Source organism: Schistocerca gregaria, chromosome 5 (assembly GCF_023897955.1).
Source record: "Schistocerca gregaria isolate iqSchGreg1 chromosome 5, iqSchGreg1.2, whole genome shotgun sequence".
Taxonomy (NCBI): domain Eukaryota; kingdom Metazoa; phylum Arthropoda; class Insecta; order Orthoptera; family Acrididae; genus Schistocerca; species Schistocerca gregaria.
This window is the reverse complement of record NC_064924.1, coordinates 221927112-221953319: the sequence shown is the minus strand read 5'-3', so window position 1 is coordinate 221953319 and position 26208 is coordinate 221927112. Positions and strand designations below refer to the sequence as shown.

The following is a 26208-nucleotide window of genomic DNA, read 5'->3' as shown; positions in this document are numbered from 1 at the left end:
GACTCTTTATCTACCATATTTTTTTTAAAGTTGATGATGGTCTTGTGCCACGGATGTAATTTTTTTACATTATTTTGACGTTATTTGAATAATGAATACTCGTTTGTCTAGAGACTGAAATACTTTATCACAGGTATATGTATTACACAAAACTACTCTCGGCAGAGGTCAAGTAATAACTGATCCCTGCCGCATATGACAACACAGTGTTAGATGTTATAGTAATACAGTATACTTCCTTTCCACTTTCTAACCACGCAACAATTCTCTGGAAACTTTCCTTTGCTGTAGACTGACGTCGAGCGTTATACAACGGTAGCTACGCTAGAGTCTAATTTTATTAGAATATTTACGGTTGAAATGCACACGCTATTTTCCACCATCTTGTGCACGGACACAAAAAGAACTGGTGTAAGATAAGTTAGTCCAGCACTGATATATAGATTTTCTTGTTTCGTTATACCAAAAATTATATCGGAACACATTTCTGCTGAATCGTCAGTTCTGTCAGGTTATTCACGTATTTGCCCCTTTCGACAGAAACTCGTCGACTTGCACCGTATAAATGTAAACACCCCTCTCAAAATAATGTATGAGATTTTAGCTTTACCTTAAGTATGTTTGCGCGATGTCAATAGCGAGGTCAGTGGATACCAAACAGCGTACTTTTTTTACCTTTAAGGGGGGGGGGGGTATCCGTAGGATATCTGTTTGTGAAAATATGGCACTACGTCAATAGTTTACTTACAGAAACGATGTGAAATGAAAATAAAATATCGCTTACACCATAATAACTGGAAACTCAGTTCAGATAGTTGTTCTGAACTCCTGTGGTAGTTTGGCAGCGACATCACTGACTTTCGTTAACAGTCTTTAATATTGGTGAGAAGGGTGAAGTACACAGTTGCCATCTATAGAAAATAAGTGGGAAATGAATGAAGTTATGGGTTTAACGTCCTGTCGAATACGAAGTCATTAAAAAAGGAGCAAAAGCCCGTATGGACAGATTTGTGATTCGAAATCAGTCGTGTTATTTTCAGAGAGATTATCCCAGCATTCGTCGTAAGCGGTTTAAGAAACTTACGGAGAAAAAGAATGTCGGTTGCTGGGGGGATTTGAACTTTGCGCCCCAAGGAAGCTTATTCCACTGCGCCACGTAGCTTTCAGCGTGAATGCGACCAAAGCAACTATCGTGTCGTCACTGTGGGACTGTGGAAGACAGAAACTTTATGAAAGAAATAGTTGCCTGCACTACCTTATTCTACTGCAATTAGAAGCTAATTTCCACTTGTTGCAACGACATTATCGGTGGTCCTATTCCCTTATCACTAAGTTATGAAATGAGACGCATTTAAAGTGTTTGCCTCCTTTGCGTGTAACAGTATTTCGAAAAATATTCGCTTCGTCTGTAGCATCTACTGTAACGTAGTATTTTCCTCCAAGGACATAAACCATGACACAAACCGTGGTTGAGACCATCGCACTTCTGCTCGTCGTTTATCGATATTCTTTGCCCTTGTCAGAGATTTCATTTGAGACATTAATTTCGCTATCGGCTTAACATTCAGATGCCACCGGAACACGAAGAAACGTGAAAGGAGAGAAGGGTTTTGTTTCACACTAATAGGAACAGTGTGAGCGCGGGTGGGAGCATGACTGACAACATTAATTTCTACTGACATATTATTATTATTATTATTATTATTATTATTATTATATGTGGACGTGCACGCGTAAAACAAATGGTTGAAATGGCTCTGAGAACTATGGGACTTAAGATCTGAGGTCATCAGTTCCCTAAAACTTAGAACTACTTAAACCTAACTAACGTAAGGACATCGCACACATCTATGCCCGAGGCAGGATTCGAAGCTACGATCGTAACGGTCGCGCGGTTCAGACTGAAGCGCCTAGAACTGCTCGGCCACAGCGGCCGGCATGCAGGCGTAAGCCAGGTGGTGTTCGTATTCTATTTACTTTGCTCATGTTTTATTTCCGTTGCTACTTTTAATCCTCTTGATTCATTGCAGGTCTAGTTGTGTCACATTAACTTGGCACGATTGAAATAACAACGTTTCCTTAATCTAAATAAAAAGTAAAAATAACACGGGGCACGTGTATACTATGAATCTTAAAAATACGGTTTTGGAAGACTGGTACATGTACAGAGCAAGCTGGTGCAATAAGCTAAGACAATGGGGTCCCACTCGGGATGAACTCATCCAGATATAGGTTTACCATTGTTTCGACAGATGTGTAAACTACAGGGTGATTTCTTTGGACATACTACTGTCGGTTTCTCTGATATTTTTAGTGGTTTGGAACTCGTGTTAACTGTGCAGTCTAAGCATGCGGCCGAGCCTATCAGACTTGTGGGTATTAACGCCAGGTAAGCTATGGGTATGTTTTAAGTTCTTTGTCTGTGATTTCTGTGGTATAAGATCCTTACATTTCGGAGTTTAGCCTCATCAAACCCTCTCAAAACATCGATATATATATATTTTTTTTACGTTGGCAAAAGATAAGTATGGCCCAGTAGTAGCATCTGTGTATCATATTCCCTTTTTCCGTGTAGAATGGCAAAACTAAACAATAGTTTCGCTCTAAAATTGAGCAACTCGAGAGAAATCGTCTACTAGGACAAATGTTAAAGGTGATCTGTGGCTGAACTCCTTTTCAGTTATATTGTACACATGTAAACTTCGATGAAACTTAAGCCTTACGTACGCAGAAGGACATTATACACGTCACACTCAGGAAAGCATTGAGATAAACATAACGTGTGTCTAAACAGGGTAGAGGGAACACCATGTGTTAACAATGCATGGATTCCTCCAGGGGGCGAAAACAGTGGTGACTAAATTGAAATGTAGGGTCGTGACAGACATCCCTGAAGAGAACTACTAAATCAGGCTGAAATATAGCCAGTCAAGAATTACTAAGCGTGCCAATTTTTTTTAAGGTATTGGTTTTCAGAGCATGCAGATACATCCGTCTTAATAGTGTAATGGCAATTATGACGATACGAACTTGAGGACAACACTACATCCAGTTCCAGAGAGGGGAAAAATCTCAGACCCGGTCGGGAATTGAACTGGGCCTCCTTCAGTTAGCACTCTGTGGCGATGACCATGCAACTTGACAAATATGTTACAGTGCAAAAATGTACACATACGTTAGAGCACAAACTACCACAGTAGTTGAAGCTACGAAACCCCTACAAATGCAAGCTGTTCATGCTGGCGAAACATCAGGAGGAAGAAATATTACTGAACGTCAAATACCGCCGAGAAGCAATTGCCACTTGAACTCTACTCTATAATTGTTTTAACTCTTCTTGTCCTTGTAGTTTCACTTACTATGGACTGCAAGGTCACTGTGGATAACGCTCCGATTCGTATTAAGCGTATTTGATTAATATATTATATCTGGGTGCGCTCAGGAACTTTTGCGACATATTGACAGCAGAAAATTGTTCCAGTTCTTAACACCTGCAACAGTTGTAAGTCTTGACCTTTTAACAGCTGTTACTGCCATCTACTTCAGTTGTTAAAAACTGCTGTTCATTTCAACACCACAAGCTGATACCGGTGATACACTATGTGATCAAAAGTATCCGGACACCCACAAAAACATACGTTTTTCATATTAGGTGCTTTGTGCTGCCGCCTACTGGCAGGTACTCCATATCAGTGACCTCAGTAACCATTAGACATCGTGACAGAGCAGAATGGGGGGAGGTGGGGGGGGGGGGGGGGCTCTACAGAACTCACGGACTTCGAACGTGGTCAGGTGATTGGGTGTCATTTGTGTCAAACGTCTAAACGCGACATTTCCACACTCCTAAACATCCCTAAGTCCTCTGTTTGCGATGTCATGGTGAAGTGGAAACGTGAAGGCTGACCTCCTCTGTTGACTGACAGAGACCGCTGACAGTTGAACAGGGTCGTAATGTGTAATAGGCAGACATCTATCTAGACCGTCACATAGGAATTCCAGACTGCATCAGGTCAACTGTAAGTACTATGAGATTTATGCGGGAGGTGAGAAAACTTGGATTTCATGGTCGAGCGGCTACTCATAAGCCATACATCACGCTGTTTACGCCAAACGGCGCCTCGCTTGGTGTAAGGAGCGTAAACATTGGGCGATTGAACAGTGGAAAAACGTTGTGTGAAGTATCAAATCACGATACAAAAAGTGGCGATCCGATGGCAGGGTGTGGGTATGGCGAATGCCCGGTGAACGTGATTTGCCAGAGTGTGTAGCACGAACAGTAAAATTCGGAGGCTGTGGTGTTACGGTGTGGTCGTGCTTTTCATGGAGAGGGTTTGCACCCCTTGTTGCTTTGCGTGGCACTATCGCAGCAGAGGCCTACATATAAGCACCTTCTTGCTTCCCACTGTCGAAGAGCAATTCGGAGATGACGATTGCATCTTTCAAAACGATCGAGCACCTATTCATAATGCACAGCCTGTGGCTGAGTGGTTGCACGACAATAACGTCCCTGTAATGGACTGGCCTTCACAGATCCCTGACCTGAATCCTACAGAACACCTTTAGGATTTTTTGGAACGCCGACATCGTGCCAAGCCTCACCGACCGACATCGATACCTCTCCTCAGTGCAGCGCACCATGAAGAATGGGCTGCCATTCCACCAAAAAACCTTCCAGCACCTGATTGAACGTGTGCCTGCGCGAGTGGATGCTATCACCAAGGCTAAGAGTGGACCAGCAAAATACTGAATTCCAGCATTACCGATGGAGGGCGCCACGAACTTCTAAGTCATTTTTCGGCTTGTTTCCACAATCACCCTTGTTTCGCAACATTGAAAAGCCTGTAACATGTGGCCAGCAAAAAGTGCAACAAATAGAAGAATACAACAACCCGCCGGTAGTTACAAAAGAATATTATGTGGTAGCCATCGCTGCGGGAATAGCACACATAGTGTCGGTGTACCGCACTTCGAATGCATTCATTGAACTCATACACCAGCTGCATATTAGCCAACTCTTCATCAGTAAACCTATTCATACTGCCGTGTGTATCTGTTAACGTACAATTAACACTGCCGGAAAAACGAAGCCGACGCAGAACCGAAAGATACTAAATACAAGCTTCAAGGCGATAAGAAAGAGGGCATTACTATTGTGAACAGCAGGACCGTGTTTGAATGTAACGAGTTTGTCTCCAAACAGGAAACACAGCGCGTACCGTCGATATTTGCACTGTTGCACGCTATTTTCAGTGCAGTACAGATACAAAGCTAACCGTGGCAAGAAACCAAACGAAATTCAAAATTTTGAAACGAGTGGCAACAGAATGTGGGTCATTCGTACCAAAAGAGAAGGTATCCCTGAACAACTTCCGAAGGTTCTCAGTGGAACTGTTGTTCGCTCTGTATCTTTCCTCTATTTCAGTATAGCTCATGAACTCACGAGTTCCAGTTCCATGGAAAATAATCGAAGCGTTACCACTGTAGCAACTTTTACCTGATGAAAATATCGTAATAATCAGATTTCATGAAATGTACGTGTCTTATTAAGAGGTTACAAGCAAAGGCTGTTTCTGAGCTTAAGAAGTACCACACCGAAAGCTGTTACTTATGACATATTCTAAAGGTATAACACAAACGACAAAAATAAAACAAAACAAAAAGTGCTTGATTGAGACTTAAACTAGAATATCGTGGAATTGTCGCGAAATAATATCGTCGCTCCACATTTGTTGAGAAGTTTTTGGTGGATGAAAAAATCATGGCGAAAAGTTACTCGAATGATTAAAAACGGGAAACTAGTTGGGTGTTTTGTGACTAGAAGGAAAAGGAAGGTATATATTTCTGCTCTCCTTTTATATATGTGGCAACGGCCTTACCGCAGTGGCTACACCGGTTCCCGTCAGATCACCGAAGTTAAGCGCTGTCGGGCGTGGCCGGCACTTGAATGGGTGATCATCCGGGCCGCCGTGCGCTGTTGCCATTTTTTGGGGTGCTCTCAGATACGTGATGCCAATGGAGGAGCTTCTCTACAGAATAGTAGCGGCTCTGGTCAGAGATAACCATCATAACGACCGGGAGAGCGGTGTGCTAACCACACGCCCCTCCTATCCACATCCTCAGTGAGGATGATACGGCGGTCGGATGGTGCCGACGGACCACTTGTGGCCCGAAGACGGAGTACTGCTTTTATATCTGTGAAATGACGCGTTTAAGGTTTGTTTCGATCTACTATTATGGCATGCACTCTTCCTTACATCTTACTTGTAGTGTCCGAGTACCCCGTCAAAATCTTCTCGCCCCACATGGCTCTTAAAACTGTGAACTCTACGTGGCAGAGGCATGGCGGAAAGGTGGATATTTGAATCGATGTATTTCGGTGTCCGTAATAGAGTACAGCATATGGATACAGTCGTGGGACGATCGAAAATAATTTTCCTCGTAAATGAAGCTTATTTGTTAATTGCAGAAAGATGCGTATTCCGTGAAGATCTTTTCGTGATGTTGGCGTAACCTCATTTGGCTGGTCAGGCACCTCCGTGCAGTTCGCTGTGTTTGCACTTGGCTGGCTGGCCAGGGTTTTGAATGGCTTCCTGAATGTGAGTCTACAGTGCTAATCGCTTGCTATCTCGCTCCTATACTTGTTTCGAAATTCTTATCATCAATCACTAGCGAGTGAAGAGTGAGTGGATTACGTAATGATTCGGCAGGAAGTGTCTTCTGACATATCTGATGACGTATAGTTTCTTTCGTTCAGAACATCCATATGTTCGACTGTGTTACGGAACGTAATCGAATTAAATCAGTCGATGCAGAGCGAATTAGACTAGGAAAAGAGAAACTGAAGGCAATGGATGAGTTTTTTTCCATTTGGGTAGTAAAATAACTGACGACGGCCAAAGTAGAGACGATATAAAATTGAGGCTGGCAATAGCAGGAAAAGCTTTTCTTATAAACAGGTATCTGTTAACGTCTACGATCAAGTTAAGTCTTAGGAAGTCTTTTTCTGAAGGTGTTAGTCTGGAATGCAGCCTTGAACAGAAGTGAAACATGGACGAGACGCCGATCAGACAAGAAGAGAATAGAAGCTGTTATAGAAGAGTTCTGAAGATTAGATGGGTAGATCGAATAACAAATGGGGAGGTACTGAATCGAACAGTGGAGAAAAGAAGTGTGGAGAAAAGAAGTTCGTGGTACAAAAAAATGGTTCAAATGGCTCTGAGCACTATGGGACTTAACATCTATGGTCATCAGTCCCCTAGAACTTAGAACTACTTAAACCTAACTAACCTAAGGACATCACACAACACCCAGTCATCACAAGGCAGAGAAAATCCCTGACCCCTTTCGTGGTACAACCTGACTAAAAAAGGGATCGGTTGATCGGTTGATAGGACACATTCTGAGGGGTCAGCTTCTTCCCGGCCCGAGTGGCCGAGCGGTTCTCGACGCTACAGTCTGGAACCGCGTGACTGCTACGGTCGCAGGTTCGAATCCTGCCTCGGGCATGGATGTGTGTGATGTCCTTAGGATAGTTAGGTTTAAGTAGTTCTAAGTTCGAGGGGACTGATGGTCTCAGAAGTCCCATAGTGCTCAGAGCCGTTTGAGCCAATAGTAAGTTTGGTAACAGAGAGAAGCGCGTAGGAGGTAAAAATTGTAGAGGCAGATAGAGGCATGAATATAGTAAGCAGGTTCAAACGGATGTAGCTTGGTTACTCAGAAATGAAGAGGCTTTGCACGACATACTCTAGCATTGAGAGAAGTATCCAACCGCTCTTCGGACGGGAGACAGCAGCCAGAAGAGTGTTATTGATTATCGCGTTGTTGATACTCAGTTCATTAGGGGTACAGTATTAGTTCATCCGTATTTTGATGGGAAGGGAAATTAGGTTTGTCCTTAATGAAAGAACCGCTGCCTTAGCAAGGAACTGGATTCCCATCTATGAGAAGCAGGTTTCTCATGCATGTATGGTTATCCAAATTTGAAGCATCCCAAAATTGATTAACGTGATGGTAGAGGGATATCTTTGTGAAGGATAGGACCACTTTCCCTCCAAACAAGTTCCTGTCAGAGCTGGTACTCTGCCCATATAACATAAAAAACTGCTCAAATATTCGGTCAGATACTGATAAGGTTACAGCCGGCCGAGCGGTGTTAGGGGCTTCAGTCCGGAACCGCTCAACTGCTACGGTCGCAGATTCGAATACTGCCTCGGGCAAGAATGTGTGTGAGGGCCTTAGTTGTAAGTCTTTCTAAGTCTAGGGGACTGATGACCTCAGATATTAAGTCCCATAGTGCTTGGAGCCGTTTGAACCTTTTGATAAAATTGCAGAGTGGTGCAGTGTCTGGCAATTAGTTTTACATGTTGAAAAATGTAAAACTTTACATTTCACTAGATGCAAAATATGGTATGTTATGACCGCAATGTCATCGAGTCACAAGTGAAATCAGTAAAATTACACAAATATCCGGGTGTCGCAGTTTGTTGGGACCTGGAATGAAGGATCACATAGACTCATTTGCAGGTAATTAAAATTGCATACTTTTCCTTGGTGGGAATACTGGAACGAAATGCACTCAGATTTGAAGGTCAACTGAGGAGCTGCTTGGTCGAATGTCGCGATTCCAAGGTCAAGAAACCCAACAGCGACCGGAAGAGCGGTTTGTTGACCACTCTCCCCTCCATACCGCGTCCAACGATGCCGTTAGAAGACGACACGGCGGTCGGTCGGCCCGATTCAACCTTATAGGGCGGCAAGTGATACTTTAGGTTTTTTTTACTTCACCTCGTTGGTCGGGTTCTAGTTAAATGCAGTTTTCAAAGGAGGATGGTTACAAAACACTTGTACGACTCTCTCTGAATATTGCTCAAGTGTGTGGAAAGCATACCCAGTAGCAGTAACAATGGTCGCAGGTGTGTCTGATCCTTGGGCTGATGTTTCAGTCGGCCGGCGTGGTCGTGCGGTTCTGGGCGCTACAGCCTGGAGTCGAGCGACCGCTACGGTCGCAAGTTCGAATCCTGCCTCGGGCATGGATGTGTGTGATGTCCTTAGGTTAGTTAGGTTTAACTAGTTCTAAGTTCTACGCGACTGATGACCGCAGAAGTTAAGTCGCATAGTGCTCAGAGCCATTTGAGCCATTTTGATTTTTTCAGTTTAATAATTACTACTCAATGAGCTACTCATGTACATTGAGGAACTAGCACTCACATAAGAAACAGTATATTATTAATTATTCAGAAGCGACAATAGAGAAGCAAGGGCCACGTCTGCGATTTTGCAGCTAGGCAGGAATACACGTGGAGAACAAAATAAAGGTCTCGGAGAGCATTTTGGTCGAAACGCGACAGGACTGAGTGGATGTGGTGGCGGGTAACTGGGGCCAGGCAGTGTTGGCCGTCCCTTCCGCCGTTGCTCACCGCAGGGGAATGCTCGCCCGCTTGTCGTGGAGAAATTTCCAAGTGTTTGTCATGCAGTCCCCGCCTGCGCAGAACAATGCGCGATTTGGACCGATTTCAAACAACAGCTGCTGATTGCTCATGGCGACCGGAGAAAAAAGTCCGGAACGACACGCATAGCTGAACGCCACTTCTGAAATCGGTTGTTGTAGCGCCGAAAGCGATGAGTCACGGTTTGGAGAAAAAGAGACTGTCAGCAGTGAAGGATCGCAGGAAATTCCTTGCTCTGCTAGTCGATCGTAACACGAATTCCAGGCTAACGGCTTCTGTCATCGCGTTAATGAAACAGTATAACAGACAAGTGACACATACGTACCGTAAAACCGATGGAGGGGATTAGTAATGGAACTGAAATTGACTTAGTGCAGATAAACTTCTTTGCTAAGATCGCTAATAATAACCTTTATTCTCCGTAACCGGTTTCTCGACAGAAAGGTTACTGCACATGTCTTAAAAAATGGCTCTGAGAACTATGGGACTTAACTTCTGAGGTCATCAGTCCCCTAGAACTTAGAACTACTTAAACCTCACTAACCTAAGAACATCACACACATCCATGCCCGAGGCAGGATTCTAACCTGCGACCGTAGCGGTCGCGCGGTTCCAGACTGAAGCGCCTTGAACCGCTCGGCCACTCCAGTCGTCCATATGTCTTAAAATAGCAATAAGAGTATTATTTCTCATGAACTGGCAAGTACGCCACAGACTAGGAGACTGACGCATCGGCATGTCAAAATTAAATCAGTTATATACAAATCTGTTCATCACATACCTCTACCTTTGTCACTCATAACAGAGTATATCACTGCAGCCAGGGCCCCGCTAGGCAGATTTGATATTTAAAGTAGTTGTTGAGTACGAATCTGCCTTTCAAGTGATAGTAATCATTGCCATGAGTCACGGATAATTACAAAGAACGTCCAAATTTAAAATTCTGAACTAATATAAAGATGCAGTTATCGATCTTTAAGGCCGATCGAAAGAATTATTGAGCTATATAATCTGTCTGTATAGATATAACTCCTGTTCTCTCACACTAAACACACGGTTTCCACTTAACTGACGAACTTCTTTCAACTCTTAAGTTGATCTCAGGAAGTTGCTGCGCCCCCTGAGCCGGCCACTGTGGCCGAGCGGTCCTAGGCGCTTCTGTCTGGAATCTCGCAACCGTTACAGTCGCAGGTTCGAATCCTGCCTCGTGTGTGGATTGTGTGCTGTCCTTAAGTTAGTTAGTAATAAGGAGTTCTAAGTTCTAGGGGAATCATGACCCCAGATGTTAAGTCCCATAGTGCTCACAGCCATTTTTCGCCCCGTGAAATTCTTCAGCACGACACATACACAGAAACAAAATCTACGCCGTGCAGGTAGATCACGGGCTCATTTAGCCATTTCACTTCAAATACGAAATTTCTTTCACATGCCTAACATGGCGCACGACAATCAACAAGAAATACTCCAGTGTAGAACACGTCTACCTTCATGTACACTTAAAGCCAGAGTCGCTCATTACGCTTAGCACTTACATAAAAACTAAGAACAATTAAGAAGTCAGCGGCAGTGTTGCACCGAGCGGCATCTGCATAAATATATTGTCTCTGGTGTTTGCTGTTATACCTCTTCGCAGCACTATTTGCACTTTTCATGTATTTACATATGAAATAAAAGATGATGCACACCGTCGTAAATGTGTAACAAAAAAAGCCGACTTAAATAGTATCTTCCTTCTTAAGCTTATATTAAAAAGAGGTAGCGCAAGGGAGACCTGTTTATAACAGATTTCAGATACTGCACATAACTGCCATGTTGTCATTTCTGATGGTGTAAGATATAAAAACAAGAGCTATATTGCAGTTATTAAGAGAAATTAAAGGCTAACAGAAAAATTATACCACATATCGTTGAGGTCAGAAGTTGATGAGCATATCGAACGGCTCTCTCAGCAATACCATTTCCACGTAAGGTGTACCAGCCGAACGCTTGCTACCAGTGGCCTTCAAATGTTTCTCAATCACCAAGCAAGCGACAGACCGCTCTAAAACCAGACAGAAAGCACCGTGAATCAACGATAACTGATCGAAGGCCATTCCTTCACACTTTATGTTTCTTCCAACAGTCAGATACTTGGTTTACAGCGTGTAGTCGAATAAAATTGTTCATCAGACTTCTTGCTGTCTTTTATTATTTTTTCAATTTTTATTTGATGACACCGCAGCTTTTCTCGTAAATTCCACTGAAGGAAACACTGCAACAAGCCACAAATTTTTATGAAATGATGTTATCGCACCAGTACTAGCTTCGGACCTGAGGTCATCGTCCGAGGTTGTATTTAGCTCAGTTCACTGATCAGTGTGGATTGTAACAAAAAAAAAAAAAAAAAAATCAAACCTCTGTCTGACAATATGAGAAGGAGGGTTTCCAGAAAGACACAAATCTAAAACTTGCAAATAAGTCCAAGCTATCAAGCTATCATCGTGCTCAGGCAATCAGGCTCAAGTAAAAATTATATCGGTATTTTAAATCATAAAGTACATCGAATCGTACATAGATTGTTCCTTAACATTTTTACATTCACCATCATTGGTGTTCCCAAGAGTCATTATACGTTTCTAACAAATCAAAGCATATAACACAAAATTTATTCAAAATAGTGTTCATTCAGTCATGAAAGAAAATTCTGTGGATTAAAACTGGTTGCTAGTATTTTGCAGCTCTAATTAAAATTAGTTTTGTTCACACTGGTTTCCGGTAAGGAACACGATATCTGCCGCCGCGTAACCTTGTAACGTGTTCGTTTTCACTCTGCTATTATCCAGAATCACGGCCAACACCACTAGCAGCTCTTCTGAAGTTACTTCTTTCCACTGGTTGATTTGTGGTGTTGCGAATGTTTCCACAACCATTACAGTTTTCTTGGAAATTAGTAGCTAGTCTGAAATACACTTACTTCTAATAGATTGGTTTATGATAGAAGAGGAGACCAATACATTAGCAGGTTGTCGCTATGAAGAGTGAGAAGACCCTTCTTTCAAGTAAAAAAACTCATTCCTACAGCCGCCTCATCAGTTTATTTTGCCTTTAGGTTTGGGTAATGGTTCAGTGTTTCCGTTGTCATGGTCATTTTCATTCAAAAAACCATAGTGACTCACTTTCACAATCCTCTCCGTTCACAGTTCTGGACTTATGATAATGATTCATATTTCCCGTAATAATACTTTGATATTATGATATTCTAATATCTAACTTGTCTACAGATGTAATTGCCCCGAGATGAACCAGTATCAAGCATACTTTCTTCCGTGTTGAAAAATTATTTAATAATTACATAATACGGTAACCAGTCACAGAAAAAATGTAGCTAAATGTACCTGATCATCACAGACAAGGTATAGTTAAACAACGTTTAACATTCGTAACGCTTCAACACGACCAAACTGCATATCGTCACAATTTTCTAACTCCATAACCTCTTTGTATAGAAATGTAACAGAGTGACTCGTGACCACAACAAACGTTATTTGTCAGATCATTTATCTATATTTCGAGAACAGTAACGTTCTCGTGACACTCCTTTGTTGTGTGGGTACTGGAGGTATTTTGGATGTGGTAGGGATAGATGCAGATGGTGTTCCAGGAGCAGAGTTTCAGTTAAGGGAGACAGGTAATTGTTCTACATCATAAGCTATAAGGGCAAGGAGAAGAGATAGAACAAGAGAGTTACTAAAACGGCGGTACATGCGCTGTAATCTGACGGAGGGTAAGTATCGCGGCCCCTAAACGTCTAACGACTACTCGATTGGAAAACGTAGTTTTCTCTGCTACACTCTAAAAAAAATGGTTCAAATGGCTCTGAGAACTATGGGACTCAACTTCTGAGGCCATCAGTCCCCTAGAACTTAGAACTACTTAAACCTAACCAATCTAAGGACATCACACACATCCATGCCCGAGGCAGGATTCGAACGTGCGACCGTAGCGGTCACGCGGTTCCAAACTGAAGCGCTTAGAACCGCACAGCCACACTGGCCGGCTGCTACACTCTGAACTTCAGTGTAATTAACTTGGCTTCCAATCACTCGGCGGAGGAGGAGTTAAGAAAAAAGGGGCTTGTATTCGGGAGGAGCGTTGTTTGAAAATTCAGACTTACGTTTTAGTGGTTTACCTAAATCACTTTGGAGGCACGCCAGAACTGTTCCCTTTGCGAATCCAGAGCCAGTCGCCTCTCACGTTGTACACCAATCTGGGGCTCCTTGAGGTAGTACGTGGAGGAATGTGTTGATGCAATGGTGGCACCGGGGCAGCGTTGCCCACTCGTCGAATGAGTGGGATGATGACTGGCAAATTGAACCTGTTGCTTAAACCTTCTGGCGCTTTCAGGTCCGCCATATATACAGGGTGTAAAGCGTATAAGTGCAGATATTTCTATAGATGACTGAGGACTGTGTACTGAACAACATTAAATAAGTATTTACGCCATATACAGACGAATAATTACATCTATTGCAAGTGGTATGTTTTTATGTCGGGCAGTACCTCCAAGTACTTGTACTTGTAGCAAGAGCAAGCCATTAATGCTTATTTTACCATGGCAGCAGGTCGGTTGTTGAAGTATGAACGCATGAACGCAAAACGGTTAGTGTGTACTTACAGGTGTAGTCCACTTACTGGTGCAGTTACGACTGCGTAGAAAATAACAGATAGTAAATTATGCGACGTGTTTGTGGGAAGACGGTTTGATGCAGAGGAAAAAACCAACACACTAATGGGTGTACATATTAAGTTACCACATATAAAAATATTTGTACATATACCCGATACAGCCTATATGTAAGGTGAATCAGCTGTCCCTACCTATGCAACCCGCAACACCTTGAAATACCCCATGTAAGATTCTCATATTCTCTCACTCGGTACGCGCAAACCATTATTCGTATTAAAAACAATGAACAGGATTGTTTTTTTTAGAAATATAATGTTTTTAAATTTTGTACTGAGATACATTTTCTCTTTAATAGTTCGAAAACTACAGGCTCTTGCGAAAACGTATCGCAGTGCAAAAATTACCTGAATTACTTTTTCTACAAAACAGTCCTGTTTATTTTTTCTGTAAGAACAACAGATTGCACATAGCGAAAGAGAATATATGAAAATCTTACTCGTGCTATATGGAGCTACGGGTTGCATAAAATCCATGGGTAGGAACGGTTAAATCACCCAGTATTGTGTGTGTGTACACTGAAATGACGAAAGTAATGGGGTAGCGATATTCACATATACAGACGTCGGCCGGCAGGAGTGAGCGTGCGGTTCTAGGCGCTACAGTCTGGAGCCGAGCGACCGCTCCGATCGCAGGTTCGAAACCTGCCTCGGGCATGGATGTGTGTGATGTCCTTAGGTTTAATTAGTTCTAAGTTCTAGGCGACTGATGACTTCAGAAGTTAAGTCGCATAGTGCTCAGAGCCATTTGAACCATTTACAGACGGCGGCAGTATCGTGTACACAAGGTATAAACGCGCAGAGCATTGGCAGAGGTGTCATTTATACTCAGGTGATTCACGTGAAAAGGTTTTCCGACGTGATTGTGGCCGCACAGCGGGAGCTAACAGATCTGGAACGCGGAATGGTGATTGGAACTAGACGAATGGGATATTCCACTTCGAAAATCGTTAGAGAATTCAATATTCTGAGCTCCACAGTGTCAAGAGAGTGCCGAAAATGTCAAACTTCAGGTATTACCTCTTACCACAGACAATGCAGTAGCCGACGGACTTCACTTAACAACCGAGAGCAGAAGCGTTTGCGTAGAGTTGTCAGTGCTAAAAAACAAGCAACACTGCTCGAAATGATTCTGCAGGAATCAGTGTGGGACGTACGACGAAGGTATCCGTTGGGACAGTGCGGTGAAATATGGCATTAAGGGGCTACGGCAACATGTGATCGTCGCGAGTGCCTATGCTAACAGAACGACATCGCGTGCAGAGCCTCTCATGCGCTCGTGGCCATATCGGTTGGACCCTAGGCGACTGTCAGGCGAGCCCCGATTTCGATTGGTAAGATCTGATGGTAGGCTCTGAGTGTTTGGCACACTCCACAAAGTTGTGGGTCCAACTTGCCGACAATGAACTGTGCAAGATGGTGATGGCTCCATAATGGTGTGCGCTGTCTTTACATGGAATGGACTGGGTGCTCCGGTACAACTAAACCGATCTTTGCCTGGCAATAGTTAGATTACTTGTAGACCATTTGCACCCGTTCATTTTATCGATGAAAATGCGCCATGTCTCCGCCCCAAAGTTGTTCACAATTGGTCTGAAGAACATTCTGGACAATTCGAGCGAATGATTTGGCTATTCAGACATCTCGACATGAATAGCATCGAACATTTATGGGACATAATCGAGAGATCAGTTAGTGCACAAAATCCTGTGCCGGCAACACTGGTAATTATGGACCGCTATAGAGGCAGCATGGCTCAATATTCTGCAGGGGACTGCCAGCGACTTACCACGGGCCACACCGAGTTGCTGAACTACGCTGAACAAAGTAAGTCTGATACGATATTAGGAGGATCCCTTGACATTTGTCACCTCAGTGCACACCACCAGATGATGGCCTTGGGAACCGAAAGTGGTCGTGGTTTCTGAAATAAAAAAAGGAAAGTGCAACTACACTGGGATTCTTTAGTATCTATCATGGTTATGATAATCCGTTCGCTCGGCTGTGCGTAGTAGCTCATCAGTGTTCCCATTTTCTTGTTCATTATTATAAGTAATACTGCAACAGCTCTTTTTATTTTCTGTCTAAATCTTGTTCATCCCTATACCGCTCTTCACTAACACTCACTACATCCAACTTCAGTGTATCCACTTCTCATTTCAAGTTTTCTGTCCGCCACCGTTAGCTGAGTGGATGCCGGCACGGTAGCTCAGCGTGTCCGATCAGAGAGGCGCTAGCCCTCTGTAATAAAAATAAAACTGAGTAAAGCAAACAACGATCAACTTCAACGGATGTCCTCTGACGTCCGACCAGACCAAACGCAACCAACGATACCGAACAATATGAAAAGAAAAGTGGTCAGCGTGGCGGAATGCCAAGCCAAGGCACCCGGGGTCGATTCCCGGCTGGGGCAGGAGATTTTCTCCTCTCAGGGACTGCTTGTTGTGTTGTCCTCATCATCATTTCATCCCATTCTCCGACGCGCAAGTCGCCCAATGTGGCGTCAAATGCAATAAGTACTTGCCCTTGGCGGTCGAACTTCCCCGAATGGACGACTCCCGGCCCACAGTGACGTAGGCTCATTTTTTTTAAGTTCTCTTATTGACCTACCATATTAAGGGATCCAACATTCCAGGCTCCGACCTGTAAAAATCAAATTTATAATTTACTGATGATTGCATCCTCCTTAATAGGCTCAGCCTGGAGATCCAAATTTGGGACGATTTTAAAACCACAATCAGGAGGATGCTAAGACCAGTGAATCATACAATGGAGCTCCATGCCTTTCAGCGATGCCGCAGTGCCCATGTTGGCAAATACTGAGAGAGAAGATGCAGTGGTGAGACTGAACTCGTATCCGAGAAGATGGTGGATCTTTTTTTTGGGTGATTCCCCAAAATCGCTCTAGGCTTTTAACAGGATGTCCGATTTCCTTCCCCATCCATCTCCCACTCGAGTTTGTGCTCCATCGTCATCGACCCACGTCGCACTCATGTCAGAATATATGATTCTGTTTATATGTTATCAGGGACACCCAACGATGAATCTATACTGAAGCGCCAGAGCAACTGGTGTAGGCGTGCGTATTCAAATACAGACATATGTAAATAAGCAGAATACGGCGCTGTGGTCGGCAACGCATAGCATATAAGACAAGAAGTTTCTGGTGCAGTTGTTAGATCGGTTACTGCTGCTACAGTGCTGGTTATCAAGATTTAAGTGAGTCTGAACGTGTGTTATAATCAGCGCACGAGCGATGGGACACAGCATCTCCGAGGTAGCGATGAAGTGGGAATTTTCCCGAACGATCATTTTTCGAGTGTACCGTGAATCCGGTAAAACATCAAATCACCGACGTCGCTGCGGCCGGAAATAGATCCTGCAAGAACGGGACCAACGACTGAAATGCAATCCTTCCGCAAATTGCTGCAGATTTCAATGCTGGGCTATCACCATGTGTCATAGTGCGTACCTTTCCACGAAACATCATCGATATGGCCTTTCGGAGCCAAATACCCAGTGGTTAACCCTTGATGACTGCACGACAAAGTTTTACGCCCGTCAACACCGAAATTGGACTGTTGACAGCCGGCAGGAGTGACCGTGCGGTTCTAGGCGCTACAGTCTGGAGTCGAGCGACCGCTACGGTCTCAGGTTCGAATCCAGCCCTGGGAATGGATGTGTGTGATGTCCTTAGGTTAATTAGGTTTAATTAGTTCTAAGTTCTAGGGGACTGATGACCTCAGAAGTCGCATTGTGCTCAGAGCCATTTGAACCAGAGCCATTTGACTGTTGACGACTGGAAACATGTTGTCTGATCGGACGAGTCTCGTTTCAAATTGTATCGAGCAGATGGACGTGTACTGGTTTGGAGACAACCTCATGAATCCATGGACTCTGCATGTCAGCGGGGGATTGTTCAAGCTGTTGAAGGGTCTGTAATGAAGTGTGGCGTGTGCATCTGGAGTAATAGGAGACCACTGATACGTCTAGATACGACTCTCACAGGTGACACGTACGTCAGCATCCTGTCTGATCACTTGCATCCATTCATGTCCCTTGTGCATTCCGATGGATTTGAGCAGTTCCAGCGCGACTGTGCGTTACTCCACACGTCCAGAATTGCTACGGAATGGTCCCAGAAACATTCCTCTGTATTTAAACATTCCGCTGGCCACCAAACTCCCGAGACACAAACATTATTGAGCATGGATGAGATTTCACTCTGCAGTGGAGTATGCGCTGATATTGCGGAGACTGGCTTAGCCACAGCCTAGTGGATGATTCCAGAATGAGATTTTCACTCTGCAGTGGAGTGTACGCTGATATGAAACTTCGTGGCAGATTAAAACTGTGTGCCGTACCGAGCCTCGAACTGGGGACCTCTGTCTTTCACGGGCCAGTGCTCTACCTTCTGAGCTACCCAAGCTTCTGTAAAGGTTGGAAGGTAGGAGACGAGGTACTGGCAGAAGTAGAGCTGTGAGGACGGGGTGTGAGTCGTGCTTGGGTAGCTCAGATGGTTGCCGGCACGGTAGCTCAGCGTGTTCGGTCAGAGGGTTAGATACCGTCTATAATAATAATAATAATAATAAAAACTGAGTGAACGGACAAAGGAACAATCTGAACGAGTGTCATGAGATATCCGCCCCGAACATATCCAACTAACAAAATAGAAGAAAAGGAGATTAAAAAAGAAAGGTAGAGCACTTGCCCGCGAAAGGCAAAGGTCCCGAGTTCGAGTCTCGGTCCGGCACACAGTTTTAATCTGCCAGGAAGTTTCATTATTGAGCATACCTGGTATGCCTCCCAATGTGCTGTTCAGAAGAGATCTCCACCCCGTCGTACTCTCACGGGTTTATGGAGAGCCCTGCATGATTCATGGTGTCACTTCCCTCCAGCACTACTTCAGACATTAGGCGAGTTTATGCCACGTCGTGTTGCGGCACTTCCGCGCGCTCGCGAAGGCCCTACACGATATTTGGCAGGTATACCAATTTCTTTGGCTCTTCAGTGTAGAAGTCTCGAAATCGGGCGTAGTATAAAATCGAGAGCTTTTAACAGCTGTCTGAAACAATTTTTTTCTCGTAACTAACCGTATATCAGTGTTGCCTGTTCACAGGAAATCTTCGGACACGGGTGCAGCTATTCGCAACTAGCTGAGCCACGGACCACGATTCGTGAGAGGCGGGTGGGGGAAGGGGGAAGCTTGAGGTATCGTCTGTAATATGAGGGTTTCGCCATGCTGTAGGATGTAATATCCGCACTGTATTCGGGACAGTTCTGCGGCCAGTAAGGGAGCAGCTAGCGCGCTAGAGTCGCAGATGAGGTCTGCCATTGGCCGGCGACTTCCGGTTGGCGCTTCCTGTGTTTGTTGCCGCGGCCGGCGCGCCGCCTGACGGGCTAATGAGCAGCCCCGCTCCAGAGCGGCCGGCCGCTTTGTTCTAATTTTACATCACTCGCTGATATAAGCCCGCCACGCTATTTGTGGGCCGGCCGTCGCATTCCGATGCGACCCATCTTCCCGCGTGCTTCTCGTATCGTTTAGAGGCGGCTGCGCCGCGCCAGACAAAGAAAGACACCGCATCGAACGAGCCAGCGCGGCCTGGAGGGGGAGCCGACTTCATATGTAAAGCTAAATGCCGCTGGCCGCCTGCCACGGCCGGTGTGTACCACTGTGTCGCGGCCGCGGGGGGAGGCGCACCGCTCCTCATTGTCACCGTCTCCTCTTCCAACTCCAATCTCTTGCACCAACATCTCAACACTCACCGTCTGCATCCAAGTCCGGAGGTACATCGAGTAAGGAAAGTTCTGTCGATAGATCCGTCATTCATCATTCATCCCTAGTGTTGTGCCCAAAGCAGGTTTTCACACGGTCGCGTCTTCTGTCGTCCTCTTCAGTACGCCGTAATTGCCGCTTCCTTTTATGTCGTCTCTCATCTACATCTACATCTACATCGATACTCCTCGATCCGTCTTGCAGCGCATGGGGAGGATGCCCCATATCAACACTAGTCGTTTCCTTTCCTTTATTTTTAACAAATTAACCTGGTTTCGACACTGCTAGGAGTGTCTTCCTCAGAATTTAAAACAAAGAATGGTCTATATTCTACAACATGGTCACAGAATTATGTCTAAAAATGTATGATAGGGTAAAAGTACGCAATCGTCGTGAAAGACTGGCAGTACTTATATGTCATTTATAAAATAATAAATATACCAAAAGGGCATTAGTCACAAAGACATTTAAGATAAAGAAAACTGTAATGGCGAGCCACTAAGGCGTGCTCGTTACTTGCGTGAAGCAGGTTGCGAAACGGAAGAGTTCGTTCTGAGGAAGACACTCCTAGCAGTGTCGAAACCAGGTTAATTTCTTAAAAATAGTGACCGAGGGCTAATTTTCTTCCAATTGTAACTATTCACGGCCTCTGAACGTGCAGCCATTTACAAGATTTTGCGTTTCCTTTCCTGTTGCACCTGCAAACAGAACGAGGGAGAAACGACTACCTGCATGCTTCCGTATGAGTCCTAATTTCTCGTGTCTTATCTTCGCAGTCCATACGCCTAATGTATGTCGGAGCCAACAGAATCGTTCTGCAGTCAGCTTCAGATGCCTGTTCTCTCAGTTTTCTCAATGGTATTCATCTTCTAGAAGTGCGTCATCTTCCCTCCAGGGATTGCCATTCGAGTTTCATGTTCTTAGAACGCAACAGTAAAAAATATAGCAGCCTGTCTTTGAAATGCTTCTATGTCTTCCTTTAACTCGACCTGACACGGACCCCAAACAATCGCACTAGCGTCCCATATACGGTCTCCTTTATAGAACAATCACGCTTTCCTAGAATTCTCTGAATAAAACGGAGTCGACCATTCGTCTTTCCTCCCACAATCCTCCGTGCTTGTTCCATTTCATATCGATTTACAACGTTACACCCACATACACTCCTGGAAAATGAAATAAGAACAGCGTGAATTCAGTGTCCCAAGAAGGGGAAACTTTATTGACACATTCCTGGGGTCAGATACATCACATGATCACACTGACAGAACCACAGGCACATAGACACAGGCAACAGAGCATGCACAATGTCGGCACTACTACAGTGTATATCCACCTTTCGCAGCAATGCAGGCTGCTATTCTCCCATGGAGACGATCGTAGAGATGCTGGATGTAGTCCTGTGGAACGGCTTGCCATGCCATTTCCACCTGGCGCCTCAGTTGGACCAGCGTTCGTGCTGGACGTGCAGACCGCGTGAGACGACGCTTCATCCAGTCCCAAACATGCTCAATGGGGGACAGATCCGGAGATCTTGCTGGCCAGGGTAGTTGACTTACACCTTCTAGAGCACGTTGGGTGGCACGGGATACATGCGGACGTGCATTGTCCTGTTGGAACAGCAAGTTCCCTTGCCGGTCTAGGAATGGTAGAACGATGGGTTCGACGACGGTTTGGATGTACCGTGCACTATTCAGTGTCCCCTCGACGATCACCAGAGGTGTACGTCCAGTGTAAGAGATCGCTCCCCACACCATGATGCCGGTTGTTGGCCCTGTGTGCCTCGGTCGTATGCAGTCCTGATTGTGGCGCTCATCTGCACGGCGCCAAACACGCATACGACCATCATTGGCACCAAGGCAGAAGCGACTCTCATCGCTGAAGACGACACGTCTCCATTCGTCCCTCCATTCACGCCTGTCACGACACCACTGGAGGCGGGCTGCACGATGTTGGGGCGTGAGCGGAAGACGGCCTAACGGTGTGCGGGACCGTAGCCCAGCTTCATGGAGACGGTTGCGAATGGTCCTCGCCGATACCCCAGGAGCAACAGAGTCCCTAATTTGCTGCGAAGTGGCGGTGCGGTCCCCTACGGCACTGCGTAGGATCCTACGCTCTTGGCGTGCATCCGTGCGTCGCTGCGGTCCGGTCGCAGGTCGACGGGCACGTGCACCTTCCGCCGACCACTGGCGACAACATCGATGTACTGTGGAGACCTCACGCCCCACGTGTTGAGCAATTCGGCGGTACGTCCACCCGGCTCCCGTATGCCCACTATACGCCCTCGCTCAAAGTCCGTCAACTGCACATACGGTTCACGTCCACGCTGTCGCGGCATGCTACCAGCGTTAAAAGACTGCGATGGAGCTCCGTATGCCACGGCAAACTGGCTGACACTGACGGCGGCGGTGGACAAATGCTACGCAGCTAGCGCCATTCGACGGCCAACACCGCGGTTCCTGGTGTGTCCGCTGTGCCGTGCGTGTGATCATTGCTTGTACAGCCCTCTCGCAGTGTCCGGAGCAAGTATAGTGGGTCTGACACACCGGTGTCAATGTGTTCTTTTTTCCATTTCCTGGAGTGTATTTCAACGACATGACTATGTCTTGCAGGAAACTACTGATGCTGTATCCAAACATTACGGGTTTGTTTTTCCTATTCATCTGCATTAACTTACATTTTTTTACACCACACCAAGTAGAAATTTAGCCTGAATCATCATGTATCCTCCTACGGTCACTCAAGCCCGCTCGGTTGGCCGTTCGGCCTAACGCACGACTTTCCGGGCGGGAAGGAGCGCCTGGTGCCCGGCACGAATCCGCCCGGCGAATTTGTGTCGAGGTCCGGTGAGCCGGCTAGTCTGTGGATGGTTTTTAGGCGGTTTTCCATCTGCCTCGGCAAATGCGGGCTGTTTCCTCTCATTCCGCCTCAGTTACACTACGTCGGCAATTGCTGTGCAAACAACTTCTCCACGTACGCCTGCGCCACCATCATTATTCTATCACGTAAACATAGGGGTTACACTCGTATGGTGTGAGACGTTCCCTAGGGGTCCACCAGGGGCTGAACCGCACAGTAAGCCAGGGTTCGGCGTGGGGCGGCGCAGGGGTGAAGTGGACTGCGGTAGTCGTCGTGGGATTGTTGACCACTGAGGCTGCGGTGGGGACGGAGCCTCTTCGTCGTTTCTAGCTCCTTGGTTAACATACAATTCAATACAAATACAGTCACTCAACTTCGACACCTTACTGTATATCGCAGCATCATTAGCAAACTATGTCCGCCGAATCATTTATGCACACAGGATATCAGTCCTATCTCACATCCAAGGAGCACTCCCGACGATACCCTTGTCTCTGATGAACATTAGCTGACAACACATTGGGTTCTATAACTATCTGTCTACCTGTTCCACGTGCTCGTACTTCCTTTAACAGCCTGCAATGTGACACCTTGTCAAACGCTTCCGGAAATCCGGAAATATGGAATCTGCCTCTCACCCTTCATCCATTGTCCGCAGTATATCATGTGACAAAATGAGAAGCGATGACCGTAGTCAGTCGTGGACATGAGCTTTTCGGCCTCAAGAAAATTTATTCGAACTGAGCATACGTTCAAGGATTCAGTAGCAAATCGATGTTAGGGATATTGGTCTCTAATTTTCAGGTCGTTCTTTTGCCCTTCTTATACACGGGAACACCTGAGCTCTTTTCCAGTGTTGGGTCTTTGCCATGGGCGAGAGATTCGCGATAAATGCAAGCTAAGTAAGGGGCCAATGTCGTAGAGTATTCTATCATCTTCTATCTCATCCTTTCCCTCAATCTCCCCCCACAAACTAGTCTCTGCAATTCGTTGGTTAGCAAACACTCCAGTCTCAGATATGACCTATCCCATTCTTGTCCCTTACTCTTATAAGATGCAGCAGTCTGCTTCCCTCACGAACCCTTTCCAACATTATTTCACTGCTCACACTTTCCATCGAAATAATCCTCTACATTCTGTTCCATGTCCACACATCAAACGTTTTTAGGCTTTTTCCATCCTCTCGTCTCAGTATCCACGTTTATGTCCCATAGAATGCCACACTCGAGACAAAGCACAAGGCGAATCTTTCCTTCAGACTTAAGCCAGTTTGCCACCTAATAATCTCCTCTTTCTGCTGCCTGGCTGATTAGCTATCGCTATGCGACATTTCGCTTCCTGATGGCAGTTCAAGTCTTCAGTAATTGTAGTTTCAAGATACTTAAATACTCTTACTTGGCTAACAATAACTTGTGATATCTTAATATTTGTGTCTTCTTCGCGTGCCAGTCACCACAGTCTTCGTTTTTTTTTTTTTGCCCTATTCATTCTCATCCCATATTCTACACAAGCTTGATTCATACTTCGTCCTACACACTCTCTTAGGGAAACCAAAGATGTTTTTTATTGGATTACTGCAATCATATTTTTACGTCAAAACAAACTCCTTGTGAGAAAGTTACAGGAATTGAGTGCGCGGCTAGGACCACTAGGAATATTATTGATTGTTACAATATCTGCGTTTATGCCATGTCCGTGTCTCCACATTACTATGTCCTTCAGACATGCATGTGTGTCTGAAGAAACAGACACTGTTCTGACGGGAACAGCTGTGCTACATATTACTAAATGGTTTAGCATTTTGCGAATCCGGATTGCCGTCAACTGTTAGTGACACATGAAAATTTGTACCGGGCCGGTCCTGGAAACCGGATTTTCCGCTTATTGCGAGCGGTGTTCTTAACCACTTCAGCTATATAAGCACGCCTCCAGGACCGATCCAAACTTCCATACGTTACGAAATCCGCAACTTCTACTCTCACACTTTTCGCGATACTCGCTCGGGGAGTCATTTTAGCATGTCGAGGCATGAATACTTTACTGACAGTTACATTATCTGAGTTTATAAAATGTGTTTATCTTCTAAATACAATGACCTTCAGACATGCATGCATGTAGGGGAAACCGAAATGTGCGAGCTTAGGGTTGTGGACTCCGTGACATACGGAAGCTTGGATCGGTTCTGGAGGAGAAATCGGATAGCCAAAGTGATTAAGGTGATTGCTTGCGTTAAGCGAGAAATCCGGGTTCGAGTCCTGGCCTGGTACAAAACTTCATGTGTTGCAAACAGCTGCGAATCCATTTCGTACCACTTGGAATAGTACGAGTGGTTCCACTCCATGCAGAAATTAAAAATTCCCGACTATCACAGTACTTGTAATGTTATAATATTTTCAAAGTGCTCCCCAGTCGCTGTGCAGCAATAAGCAATCAATAGGAGCAGCCGATATCTTCGAAGCAAATATGTGTCTGTGGCTGCCAGCCGTTATACGACGTCCCAAAGAGTACACGGTCCCATCGACGTAGAGAACATTAGGGATCAACCACAAGCTCGAATTAGGGTACACAAGGCAAGGACACTGATCGTTTAGAGCAAATAATCCCAAAAATGGCCTTAACTCATTCAAGGAAACCAGGGAAACCTAAATCTGGATGGCTGGACTGCTTTCTTCCCGAATACGAGTCAGGGACCATAAAGAGGATCTCGAATGATTGCATACATAATATTTATGTGCAACAAATATTGAACAGAGTGGCTGTCATCAATACCTGCGTTAGTATAAAAGACGAAACCTGCACCGAAAATTCTACCGATAAGTTACATGTCATGGTTTGAGACGAGAGCTGTTGAGTGTCGACCATGAAAATACAATTTGTAAATAACCAGTAAACACTCTGCTCTTTAAAGAATCTGTCTCCCGTATCCAAAATAGCTTCAAACGTCTGACTACTTTCCAATTGAGTTAATGTGGCAAATATTTCACTTTCAAGCATGTAAGCGAGAATATTTTTAGAAAATGTTTGAAATTGTGTTTAAAGATTACTCGAAGTCGGTTGCTGAAAGTTTCTAAGTTGTCTCATTATCAAATACTGGATACATATTCCCTAGATAAGTGACGCGGGACGAGATACACTCCCTGAAAGCCTGAAAACATATACAGTTCCAAGCTGTAATGCTTGTCTTACCGTGTTGTTATACTTTTAACATAAGGCGATACCCCGTAACGATTAGATTATGACAGCATTATAATTTTTTACATTTAGACAATACATATACGAAACACAGAATAATAAAATTTGTTGCTCTTTGAAGCCGTTAGTTAGGCAAGCTGAAAACAGATCTGCACACTATCGAACCGGGTTAGCCGTTTAGCTACATGGATGACATTTATTACCTAATTTTAG

The 26208-nt window shown here is 44.9% G+C and overlaps 1 protein-coding gene and 1 pseudogene across 1 annotated transcript in view; both read left to right on the top strand.

Annotated features, from left to right (window-relative positions):
- The window catches only part of LOC126273292 (uncharacterized), a 507367-nt gene that overhangs the window by 4318 nt on the left and 476841 nt on the right, over nt 1–26208 (top strand). The window lies entirely within an intron of this gene.
- Nucleotides 5863–5980, top strand: LOC126274388 (5S ribosomal RNA; annotated as a pseudogene).